The sequence below is a fragment of the Myiozetetes cayanensis genome, unplaced genomic scaffold (assembly GCF_022539395.1).
Source record: "Myiozetetes cayanensis isolate MyiCay16 unplaced genomic scaffold, myiCay2020 scf1, whole genome shotgun sequence".
Classification (NCBI taxonomy): domain Eukaryota; kingdom Metazoa; phylum Chordata; class Aves; order Passeriformes; family Tyrannidae; genus Myiozetetes; species Myiozetetes cayanensis.
In genome coordinates, this window is record NW_026086604.1 from 98,202,550 (window position 1) to 98,215,387 (window position 12,838).

General features: G+C 41.4%; 1 protein-coding gene across 1 annotated transcript in view; it reads right to left on the reverse strand.

Moving 5' to 3' along the window:
- Positions 1-362: 362 nt before the first annotated feature.
- Positions 363-12,838, reverse strand: part of EGFR (epidermal growth factor receptor) — a 1,326,436-nt gene continuing 1,313,960 nt past the window's right edge. Inside the window, exon 29 of the transcript XR_007630657.1 lies at positions 363-380. The gene's annotated coding sequence lies outside the window, so the exon portion shown is untranslated. The remainder of the gene's footprint in view (positions 381-12,838) is intronic.

The window sequence follows — 12,838 nt, forward strand, 5'->3', positions numbered from 1 at the left end:
TCCTCTTGATCTAACTTTCCATCACAGTTCTACCTGCATGGCATCCTTCTCAAAGCCTTTCTTCACAGCAAAGCTGTAATGTGTAGAAGTTGTCATCCTTCACTTCTGAGCTATTTGTGCTCAGCTAATGGGGAAAAGATCATGCAATCCTAGAATCAGAGAATATGCTGAGTTGGAAGGGACTCATTGGGATCATCGAATGCAACTCCTGGCCCTATGCAGGACACCCCAAGAACCATTGAGTCCAACCCCTGGCTCTGCACAGGACAGCCCCAAGATCACACCATGTGCCTGAGAGTATTGCCCAAACACTCCTTGAACTCTGTCAGGCGTGGTGCTGTAACTGCTTCCGTGGAGAGCCAGTTCCAGTGCCCAACTACCTTCTTGTTAAAGAATCTTTTCCTAATATCTGACATAAACCTCCTCTGGCACAGCTTCATACTGTTCCCTTGAGTCCTATCACTGGTCACCAGAGAGTAGAGCTCAGCACCTGCCTCTCTTCTTCCACTGTAAGGAAGCTGTAGAGCATGATGAAGTCTGCCTACCCTCTGTCTCCTCTTCTCCAGGCTGAACAAACCAAGCAACCTCAGCCTCATGCAAATTCCCCTCCAGAACCTTCAGTGTCTTTGTGGCTCACCTTTGGATACTTTCTAATATTTTTATATCTAATATTTTTTATATTCTTCTTCTACAGTGGTGCCCAACACTGCCACACAGGTGCAGAGTAGAGCTGGACAATCACCTCCCTAGACTGGCTGGCGATGCTTTGCCTGATGCCCTCCCAGAAAAGGTTGGCCCTTTTGGCCACCAGGGCACACTGATGATTTATATTCAAGTTGCTATCGACCAGGGCCCCAAGGTTCCAGTGTTTCATTCTCAAGTCTGTATGTACATCCAAGGTTGCCCCATCCCAGGTGCAGAATCTTGTCTTCATGAAGCTACATATGGTTGGTGATTGCCCAGTCCTCTAGTTTGTCAAGGCCTCTACAGGGCCTCTGCCTTCAAGGGAGTCAACAGCTCCTCCCAGTTTACTGTCATCATCAAACTTACTAAGCGTAACTTTGAGTCCTGCGTCCAAGCCACTTATGAAGAGCCCAGGGCCTAAGATGGAGCCCTGTTGAATCCCACTAGTGACAGGTCACCAGTCTGATGTTACCCCATTCACTGTTACCCTCTGTGCTCCACCTGTGAGACAATTGCTCACCCACCACATTATGTTTATCCAGCTGTGTGCTGGACATTTTGTCCAGAAGGATACTGAGAGAGAGAGTATCATAAGGTTTACTGAGATCCAAAAAGATTTCAACAAGTAGCTTACCTTGGTCAGCTCGGTGGGTAACCTTCTTATAAAAGGACGTTAAGTTTAACATGCAGGACTTTCTTCTCTTGAAGCCATGCTGGCTGTGACCAATTACTTCAGGTGTTTTCAACAACTCCCAGAATAATTTTCTCCATAATTTTACCAGGCACTGAAGTTAGACTTGACAGGCTTATAGTTACAAGGGCCATCCCTCTTGGCCTTCTTGAAAACTGGGGCATTTACCAGCTTGCAGTTGACTGAGATGTCTCCAGATTCCCAAGAGCACTGAAAAATCACTGAGAAACATCTTGAGATGACATCAGCCAGCTCTTTGAGTACCCTGGGATAAATGCCATCAGGCCCTATAGACTATAAGGATCCAGTTAGTGAAGTACATAATGCTCAGTTTCATTTGCAATTGTAGAAGCTTCAGAACTGTCTTAGTAACTTCCACAGATCTGATTTCTACCACTTGTATGGTTTTGTCTATAGACAAAAAAGTTTGTGTATTTCAGTGAAATTTAAAATGTGTCCAATCTTTGTATGCTCCACAGATCAAAAGTGCAAAAGTTACATTACAGTGTGGAGTCAATATAACAAGATTCTTTTTTTTCAGACGTTACGTGATGGAAATTGGAAGTCTTCTGAGAACGGTGGCTTAGTAGATAGTGTATCCTTCTTTTTTACTGTTTTTCAAATCCAAATAAAATTCATTTATAGCTCTGTCTTCCTGACAGTTGGTAATTTGTATCTTGAAACATAAGACCACTAACTCATAATCTGCAGAACTTGACCATTTCTGGTCAGGAAAGTCTCAAGTGTGAACTCACACAGAGACTGAATTATCTCTGCCCCCATGAGAAATAGTCCCTCCAGGTCATGGTTGAGGTCATTATTAGAGTGTTTTCTAAAGGCTTGACAGCATTTGGAGCATATTGTTTGCTTGTTCTTGAGGGATTTAACCCTGCAAATTGCTGAGCACTTCTGATAGATACTGAGCACCATCAGCTTTCATTAGGATTAAGATAAAATTGAGGACACTCAATCTGTCTTGAAAATGTTTAGTATTTCATAAGATTGAACCTTGACTGATTTTTTTTTCACTTTACTGTCCCTAAAGAATCTTAAATTTAATTACAAAAATTCTGCTGAAGCTCAGGCAGAATGGACACTAGTACATGCCAATGGTATTTGAAACTGTCTGTCAGTGGAGTATTGAATTGCTCAGTCTGGGCTTTAATAGCTCTTCCTAAATGAGTACAGAAATATTATTTAAATCCCATGTAATGTAAAAGTAATTAAAATGTACTTTTAATGCAAGACAGTACTTGTAGAAATTGTTGGATATCTCTCCTGTACTTAGGGGGAAAAGACATTGGGCTTAGGAACTCTTTTTAAAAGTCTAGTGAGGGCTTAACATTTTTCTATGCACTTCTTGAAATCAGAGATAACCAAATGATGAGATAAGTGGGTAGCTCTTTTTTTGTTGTTTTTAATTCAGTGAAGGCCTCCCAGTGCATATTCCTGTTGGAGTTGATTAATAGCTCCTTTGGGGTACTGTAAGCTCCACTCAATGTATTTATGGAATATCCTCCATTTACACAGACCACATTTTTCTTGATCGGCCCATAAGGATGAGGGGAGACAAAAGGAAGCTGTAGGCTTCTTTTCTTTTTTTCTTTTTTCTTTTTTTTTTCTCTCCCCCCTACACTTCTTTTCACTGTTTTATGCTCTAGTATTCCATCTGGCCTTAACTCTAGAAGATATCCTCCCAAACCCTAAAGCCATTGCATTAAAGGGTCCATGAGCCATTACTCTTCCTTTTTAGATTAAACAGTCACACTCTACTTACTTACTTACTTACTTACTTACTTACTTCCTTGCTTACTTACTTACTAACTGGGAATGAATGGGAGGAAAGGTCTTTTTTTTCACTCAGCTCACAAAACAGTAGCATTTTTGATGCACTGTCTTTTTCAGCTATACCTTTAACACAGCCTCAAATGCTGCTTCTATTTCCCTTACAATGCCACTGGTAGCAGATCAGTCAGTGTACTGCAACACCTGTAGAGCTTTGCAATACATATCAGATCATGTGAGTTGGCCCAAGGTTGCACGTCTCCTGCATGGGCTTCTCTAGCTTTTTCAGACCTGCCTGATGGTTAAAATACAGTGACTGTAGCACTGTTGATGGGGGGAAATGAAAAGGAGATGAATTACAGACAATAACACACGCTTCCATCATGAACTCCTCTCCTGTAAGTGAGTGGGAGGTGAATCTGATTCACACACTCCAAGCTAAATGGATTGCAAAGTTTTAGGTAAAGAAAAAATATTCCTCTGTGTCAGTGTAGTGTATGCTGGGATGTTTCTGGTTTTGCCTTTTTACGGCAAAATTCATGCTTTATGCCTCAAAATCATTCTACCCTAAAATGATGATAGCTCCCAGTACTTAGATGCTGATGATGCTTGATGCTGTATTCTTTCTGTGGCACATTACAATTCTGAATGCTCATTATTATTCATCATCTTTCTTAATTGTGTTACGTAGGAACTGTTTCATGGCCTGTGACATGTGGAGTAGATGTTCTATGCACTGTTTATAATTAAACATCTAATTCATAGTAGCCTACAGTGCAAGGAATGGTTCACAGATGGTTCCAGATGGTCCTTTCCAGTTCTGTGTTCTCACATTTTTATTACAGTTTAAGGGTAGCAGCAGCAAAAGGTAACTGGAAATCTCTGTAACTTCTCTTCTGTGGATTTAAAATGCTGTTTGATCTCCATTTCCTTTGAAAGAAAGAAGGAAAAATATGTTACTTAAAATCAAGTGCAGAAATAAAGAGTGAAATACGAGGTTAAAATGTAATAATATGAGAAATTATTTACCCATAATTAGTTAGAAGGTTCTCACAACTGTATTTTATTCACTTTGTGTTGAATGGCAGTGCAGCTACCAAACCAAGAGCTCACCAAATGTTTTCATCTCTCAAACAACATCTAAGAACATCTTGCCTCTTCTCTGTTATTAATAGATTTAAAATGCCCAAGTGCAGGAAAATATCAATATTTTCTGAAAATATACAGATGCTTATCTACATCTATGCCTTTATCTGTACTTATATCTTGCTAATAACTTGCATATGAAACACGCCATATCTTGCAAAACAGACACTTTTGCTGCTGCGTAAATATTCCATGCTAATGTTCCCACATGCTTTACGTAACACACACACATGCATTCTGACACAGGGGAATGAAGCAACCTGGCAGGGGAAAGCCTCAGACCCAAAGGGGTCACTGAAATGCAGAAGTGGGAGAACAACAGATCTGCTACAGGAAAGGTCCCAGACCTTCTCTGCAGCAAGTAAGCTCAGGAAGAATTACCGCAGTAATCCATCCCACTGAGTGTACAGCTTGTCCATGTCAGACAGGCACACACATAGAATATACCCTAGTTAGCAAGGCCAGGGTAGTACTGAAGAGCTCATTTTACACAGTGTGTAACACTGAGTTTCATGCTCCTTCAGTCATTAGTTATGGGGATAAGGATTCAATTAAGCCAATATACGTTTGAAAGTTCCCACTTAGGGAAGTGCATGTGTCTGTGTTTCCGTGATTGTGTCTGTGACTGTGACTCTGTGTATTAGAACTGTGGGTGAACAAAACTCTAAATCTAAACTCTAAATCTAGAATTAGGGAGACACTGGTTAGACTTTGAATTCAGACTTGTAGTTTGGATCCATCCCTGCTGTAAGAGTTTGTGTGGCTCTGGATGAGTGGTAGCGCTTATCCGTGTCTGCACAAGCAATCGGGTATCTAAGACTTTAAAACAAGAGTGAGATGGCAACAGGACTAATCTTGCACTTTTGCTGAATCAAAATTTCCTTTCAATTGAAAGACTCTGCTAGTGTCACTCTACCATATTTTAAAACAAGAATTTTTCTAAAAATTCTGTTTTCTAAAAATTCTGACTGTGGGCCAGCCCTCGGAAGGAAAATCTCTAGCTGGGAGATTAAATGTTAGTCAATCTTTGAACTAGACCAGGATCTCAAAGCTGAGAAGAAGAGGGTAAATCATGAGACAGTTGTCTCCCAACACTGTAGCAATGTATGGGAAACGAGGAGCTGCAGTGCTTTTAATATTAACTGATTTTTACCTTAAGAGTAAATATTCTGGACCAAATCTATGCCCCAGACCTGTTCCTTAAGGCATTTTAGAAAAGATAAATTTGGTTTGCTAACTACAAACCCATTTTCAGTGTTTCAGTCTGAAGTAACATTCAGCTGGAGGTAAAACACTGGATTTAATTCTCCATTTGAATAAGTAATGGGGAAAAAAGCTTAGTCTGATATCTTTTTTCCATCATGGTTTTCATACATTTGATTTTTTTGTTTTCTCTTTAGTCTGTTGAAATCTCAAAAGTGACCTTGACAAGTGATTTCTCTCACTTCTCCTCAGTGTGAATAATACTGATTATTTCTGTGCTGATGATTTGTTTTTATTATGGATTTCCTTGAGACTAAAAATCTTGAAATAGCAGCTTTTATCTTAAAATGTCTGAACTTGATTGAGTCACAATAAGTCTGGATATGTAGATAGATATCTGTTCTTGGCACCTATATGGCCTTCACTGATGTAGTCTTCAAGCATTTTGCAATCCTAGCAGGGTTTTAGTCCCACTGCCCCTGCCAGATGGAAAACTAAAGTGTGGCACACAGGCAGCAGCCTGTCCAGGCATTCCTGGGAGGTCCAAGTGCAAGTTCACAGCAGCATCCACTAGATCAAGTCTATCTTGTCACCATAATATCAGAGCAGTTGTGGGGAAAAAGTAAAAAGAGTCTTCTTTATCATTTGTTAACATGTTTTCAAGCTAAATTTGCCCCTTCATAAAAGTTGTAATGGTTTAAAAATAAGTTTAAACATGGAAAATGTTGATTTAAAAAAATACACTTATACAAGCAAATCAAATTGAAAACTAAGGGCAAGTTCTCTTACCAGGCTGTAATAAAAGCAGACTGATGAAGACTCAGGGACTTCAAATAAACCAGTTCTGGGTTTGTGGTGGAACTTGAAGGAGTAAGTGAGCCAGCAGCATCAACACTAGTGAGCATCTGTAATGACAAAAAAAGTGACAATCCTTCACCTGCTATCACTGAAAGAAACTTCTTGGTCATTTCAGATGAGACATTTTTTTGGTTGGCCCATCAGCAAATGCCATATTTTCCTTCAGGACTGATATTCACTATCAATTAAATTGATCTTCATATACACAGTGAATCCAGGAGTGTAACTGATGTATAATCTAATGTAACCCATCCCACACTCAGTTTTCAGAGTTCGTAAAAGAAAAGTGAACAAGACAGTGTAGAGGAGAAGGCAGTGATCTGCTGAGGCAGATCTTACAGGTTCTGCTGGCCTCACTTGAAGCTTTTCTAGTCCTTAAAATTGACTTACCCGTCTAGACCTTTTGTTTCTGCAGTGTGAAATGGGAATAAGGATGTACTTATCCAGAACTGAGAATCACAGAACCATTTGATTTGGAAGGGACCTTTGGAGGTCGCTGCCCAAATTCCTGTGCATAATAAGGCCAACTTGAAGCTATACCTGGCTTCAGGGCTGGATCAGGGGGCCCAGGGATGTCACCATTTCTACCTGGTATGTGAGACCTCACGCATCAGGTTATGGGTTAGGGAGAGGGGGCAGAGGGACCCCATGGGGCAGGGTCTTCTGCACATTAGTTCCTGATGCAGATATTAGAGGGATTCTTCTGGCATTCTGAACATCAGAGGAGCCCAAGGCTTGACACAGCAGGTGTGTGAGATGTGGGGTCTGCACTCCAGAAGCCTCTTGTCTCCTCACCATGCAGGATACATGCCAGGCCTAATGGAGAGGTAGGGCATGAGAGAGTAGCAAGAGGACAGAAGCCACAGTGCCATAACTCTTGCAGGAGCAGCTGTGGCTTCCCAGTGTGTCCGTCCCTGCAGCTGCTGTACGCTGGAAAAGGGGCAGCAGTAGATTGAATGAGGAATCTCACAGTCCCCGGGTATAACACAGGATACAGAATAGCCTTATTGCTCCCCTGCCTTGGGGGAAGAACTTGGTGAGTGTAGTGAAAAAAGAAAGCAAAAAGAGAAGCTTCTGCAGATGAACTGCTGTCGGTGCTCTCCGGCAAGCCTGGGACCTGCGCCCTGGCCACCGCTGTTGTGCTTGCACCCTCCTCTGCATGCGAGCGAGCTAATCCCGTGGAACGGGAGCCTGCAGCCGGAGCGGTAATTAGCTGCGAGTGCTCATTAGTGCAACTCTCGCGCTTGGTTGGTGTTCGGGCGCCCTCTCCTGGTGTGGACCGGCCGTGCGGGGGGGGGCAGTGTCCAACGGCAGGGAAGAGAAGGGAAAGGGGAAGGGAGACTACCTTTATCCTACGCCTTGCTGCCTGTTTGTAGAATCCTGTACTGCCTGTAGGGCGTTGCTGAGCACTCAAAACTTGGCCTGGTCAAGTTTTCCAGACGCCCTCCTTTCCCCCTTCCCCACCCACTAAAATTCTTCCCTTTTGCTTCCTTTTCCTGTGTTGTTTAGTGTCCATGAAAATAAGGTTGAATTTTCTTGCATTTTTTACGTCACCAGCTTCTCTGATGGTCTATAGAGACAGGCATTAACACAGGTTTGCCCCTTAGTCTTGTTCTGTCCCTGACATAATTTTGAACTATTATCTCTTCCATACAGCTGATTCTAACAGTCTGTGTTGCTGCAGAGGCACCCTGGACCAGTTAATCTGAGGAACTTAATGCTAGTTGCATGTTGGCATATATGGGAGATTTTTCAAGGGCAACCTTATGATTGATGGTATGCATCTCACTGTTTTGACACCATGACCATTATTAGAGGACACATAACTTAAAAAGGCAGAGTAGCTAGAGTAATGATCTTGCAGAGAAAGTAATTATCCTGCAGAACAATCTGGATATAAATATAATTTTCATTCATTTAAGTAACTTCTGCTACATTCAGTGAGCTGTAATCCAGTGGAGACTTTTTTCTTCCTTCAAGCTCTTCCACAAGGAATTCTTCAGTGTCTTATAAGGGATGAAGTTCAGCAAAATAGAAACTGCATGAACAACTGTAGTCATTTACCACAGAGACCAGCAAAGACTGAGAACATGAGAAAAAAGGAACAACTTCTACATAGCTGTGAAAAAGTACCTGGATTGCCAGAAAAGGGAATTGCTGTGTTATTGGACACAGATTTCTGTCACATGTGCAGGAGGTTCAAGGAAGCTTGGTTGAATGAGGCAGGAGCATTCTTCTGAGCCAGAGAAACCTTTACCCTTGTTCTGCTCTGAGACTGAACGTTTAACATCCTGTCTGCTACTATCTGTAGCCTGCCCTCAGCTTTGTTTCTCTCACTCAAAGATCCAGGGAGAAGTCAATAATTGTGTAAGGCTGGAGATGCCAAGTGGTATGCAAGGGAGTGGGGAAAAAAAGCAAACCTTTGGCTTACAGGCCACAGAGTTGACATAGACTGAGGTTGTGGGCCAGCCACAATTGTCTTGGGACTGCTATTCTCTTCTACTGGCACGTCATCTGCCTGCAACAATGTGCTGACTTGTCTGATGTAGCGCTTATCCTACCACTACTTTGCCCTGTAGAGGATTTCTGTGTTTCAGTTGTAGATCATAGCAGCTAGTCTTTTTCTGTTCCTCTTCGCTCAAGGCAGGAACAGAAGCAAGAGATTTTCTTGCGAGCACAGATACCACCCTAGGATGTGGGAATGGGCTCCTCAGATTCCTTTTTGCTTTTACCAGCCTGTGAATCTCTGTTTTGTATTCATGAAGTTCATGTCAGCACTTTAAGCTTTGGTCGTGGTATGATAGCACAGAAGAGTGTCACACAGACAGCCCTGATCTCTCCAGAATCAGACTACACAGTGCAGTGCTGTAGGTAGTACCCCACATACCCTGGTAGCCTGCAGAAGGTAGGAGTAGTATGTATTCCTAGAAAAGAGAGTAAGGAGAAATTAGAGATTAACATGTTTTATTCAGTGGACTCTCTGCAAACACAGACTTCAGAAGAAGCTTCCTTTTGAGAAAGGTTCCAAAGTGCTTGTGGAAACAGCAAGTGCAGATAGCAACCAAGATGCCTATGGGTAAAAATGTGTATCAAAATAAAAAGAATAGCTTAGAATTAAAGCTTTGGCTTCTCTTTCTGTGCTTCCTCGGGAAAGGATATAGACTAGAAGCAAAATGTTCTCAGCATCAGCAAAAACTCTAGTGCTGTCAAAAAGATCTGAGATGTGTTAAACTTCTGCAGATGCAAATTGAAGTCATATCAGATGTGATCACGGAAGGAATTGTGTGCCCTTGAATTTCACAAGAAGCCATTCCCAGCAGCTCTCTGAATGCCCATTGGGACACAAGGTTCTACTTATGGTCTAAAATGGGGGAGGAGGAGTCGTAAGCATTCTTCTTTCAAAAGTAATTTTCTTGCCATTGTAGCAAATATGGACAGTTATATTGACAACATGGGACGAAGTAGTGTTACAGTGCATGTGGCCCATTGAAGGACCTGTGGGAATAGCTGGTACTGCTGTATAACAAATCAGTATCCAAATACTGGAAATTGGCTGAGAGCTACGATTCCCAGCTGACAGCCCAGAGGACTAGAGGCACCTCTTTTCAAGGGATAGACTTTCAGAACGATCGAGGGACTAAGAGACTGTTGCTAAGTGAGAGTCTTTATTCCCTCCAAGATTAATTTTAAAGGGCATTTCTGTCCAGCTTGCTCAAACAATGTTTATCACACAGCTATGGCTTTTGTTGTCCTTGGCTAACAAAAAGCAAAACAAAAAAAAGAAAATTGTGCTTAATGTGCATTTTCCCTCACCATCATTCTGCTGTTTCTCTAACCTGCTTTGGAGGAGGATTATCTGGAGGCGGCCTTAGATAATGTCATTGTCTTTTGAATGTTTGACCTCCCTACCAGGGTTAGCCAGAGGGTTGCAGTGGTGCTTTTCATGGTACTGCACAAACAGGACTGCAATCACTAAACTTATTTTACTCATTTCAGGATACAGAAAGCAGATGGCAACAACTTCAAGTCATTAGTGTAATGTTTGACACACACTTTTTTCTGTTTCACTTTCATAGATGTTGCTTATTCCAACACTTTAGACTGAATTTGCATCAAAGGCATTTTTGGAAGAGGTAGAGGTTTTACCTGGAAAATCCAAAAAAACCCTACATCACTACAGATAAGCCCATTCCTTCTGGCATTTTGCCACTTCCATATAAAATTCATTCTAGAGAATTCAAGCAGACAATTTAAATCAAAACTGATTGAAATAAATGAAAATGAAGGTTCAGATCTCAGCATTTCTATCTGAGTGTTGGTAAAGATGTGAAAGGAACTTATTTATATGATCTGTTTCCTCCATTGTTAGTAAAACCTTGTCTCCTGATAGTTGCCACCATCTCTTGATACTCAGCTGGGTGTGGGAGGCAGGTGTGGGTAGGAAAGTGCAAACATGTGCAAGGTGCTCTTCTCACACACTCTTACCTTTTAGAGCTGCTATTACCTGTTTTATAACAGCAAATCTGGATCTCAGCAAAGCTCAGTGTTGCGTAATGCTTCTGCTGAAATAGGGATGAACTCCCTCCTCTCTACTGAATTGTACTTTACTGTCCTCATCACATATGATCCCCTCAAGCTGCAGTGTGAGGCCGGTTTTCACCTCTCACTTCACACTGCTGGCTAACTGGGATGACACCGGGATACCACACAGGCAGCTGGGACAGCCAGGTCCACTGTCTGTGGCTGAAAGCCTAGCCCCGTTGTGATATTTCTTTCTGAATTGAGACATATTTGGTCTGTTTTCAGGTGGATAGTCTGGCTTGGCGTTGTGGCTGTGACCATCAAACTGGGGAATAATTTTCTATGTGTCATTCATCTCAGAATTTTTTTTCCTTTGCTGTTTAAGAGAACTGTAAATACACTATTGTACTTATTTATTCATGACATGCCGAACATCATTGCCCATATTCATTGGTAGCAGTGGTATCAATGCTGAGGAAGCCAGTCCTGTTCAGTGGTGCACTCCAAAGTTCCAGCTGGATCCAGTCACACATCTTTACTGGCACTGTGTGCTGTGTTTAAGGGAGTGAGGTTGCTGCAGCCTTTCTCAGCCGTCTCATTGCCCCGTGAATGTTTTGAGCAACTGATACACCTCGTTGGCTGTTCATTTAGTAACTTGAACTGCTGATATTCTTCGCCTTGCACATCATGATTTAATATGCATAAGCATTGACACTTTATAATTGTTTATTAGTTTTGGCTTCTCTTTGAATTTTAGAGTAGAAATCGTATTCTAAGAAATAGGTTTTTAGGTCAAATTCTCTCTTGCTTTTCCCATAGTCTGTCATTTCATGAACTTGAATCATTTTTTTTCATTTGTGTTCTTTGGAACTATCATGTCTTTTATCTAAGCATATATCCCAGGCCATAACAAAACTTGCCTTACCCTTTGCTAACCTTTTTCAATACCTATAATACTGTGTTTTTCTTAAACTGCTGAAATCATCATATTTCTCCCTCTGACACTACAAAGTTCTGTTAGTTCTTTTCTTTCTCAAATGCCGAGATTGTGGGGATTTAAATGTTCTTTGCTTACTCCATCCTTATAAAGCTGTGGATTTTAATAAGTACAAAGCTAAAGGGGAGAAATATATGTTTGTGATAATTTTCATACTTGGTGAAATGAAAAAGAATAGGCTTTATTTTTAGTTGGTGTAGATCTTTTTACTGACTAGCTAAGCAGAGTTCTCTTGAAGTTGAATTATTTTCCATATTGGTTGCAGCTAAAGACTGAAAAAATAAGTTTGTAAAATATATTTTTCAGTTAGAAAGCAGTTAATTTATATAAATAAAGTATAATGCTGCAACAATAAACCTTGCCAAAATTCTCCATATCAATGCAAGCATAGTATTAGTGTTCCATTTAGGAGCAAAAGGTGGCTGCAGTGTTCTTGAGAGATGTTGGAATAGATAAATGACTGCCCTTCCTGCAATAAGTACCTGTTCTTTTGAGAGATGTATAAACAAGAAGGTAGCCTGATCAAATGAAAATGTTTTAAAATAAATAGACAGAATTCTTGGTGGCTGAATTGTTTGTCTCTATGTGTCTCAATTCAACACAAATATTACTTTTATACAGGAATCTTTTCAGTAAGGTACAGAACATTCCTCTGTGGCTTCCTGCAGCTGAAGACATCCACAGAGGTCAGTAAAAATTGCCATCATTCTCAAGTGGTGTATTTGCTTCAGCTTTCCTCCCCACCGCACCAGAGTGCGCTGTGCTGCAGGGGGCAAAGTGTGCCAACCATTAACTTGCAAACAACTCAAGCTTATGGACTGCACGGGTGACCTCATTCACATGCCCACAGGACATGAGCACAGGCCAGGGAACAGAGGATTGGGCAATGGTCACTGTGTGACAAAGTACACTAGCAGCAATTGTTGTGGCTGGAGTCAGCATCCTCCTGTAGG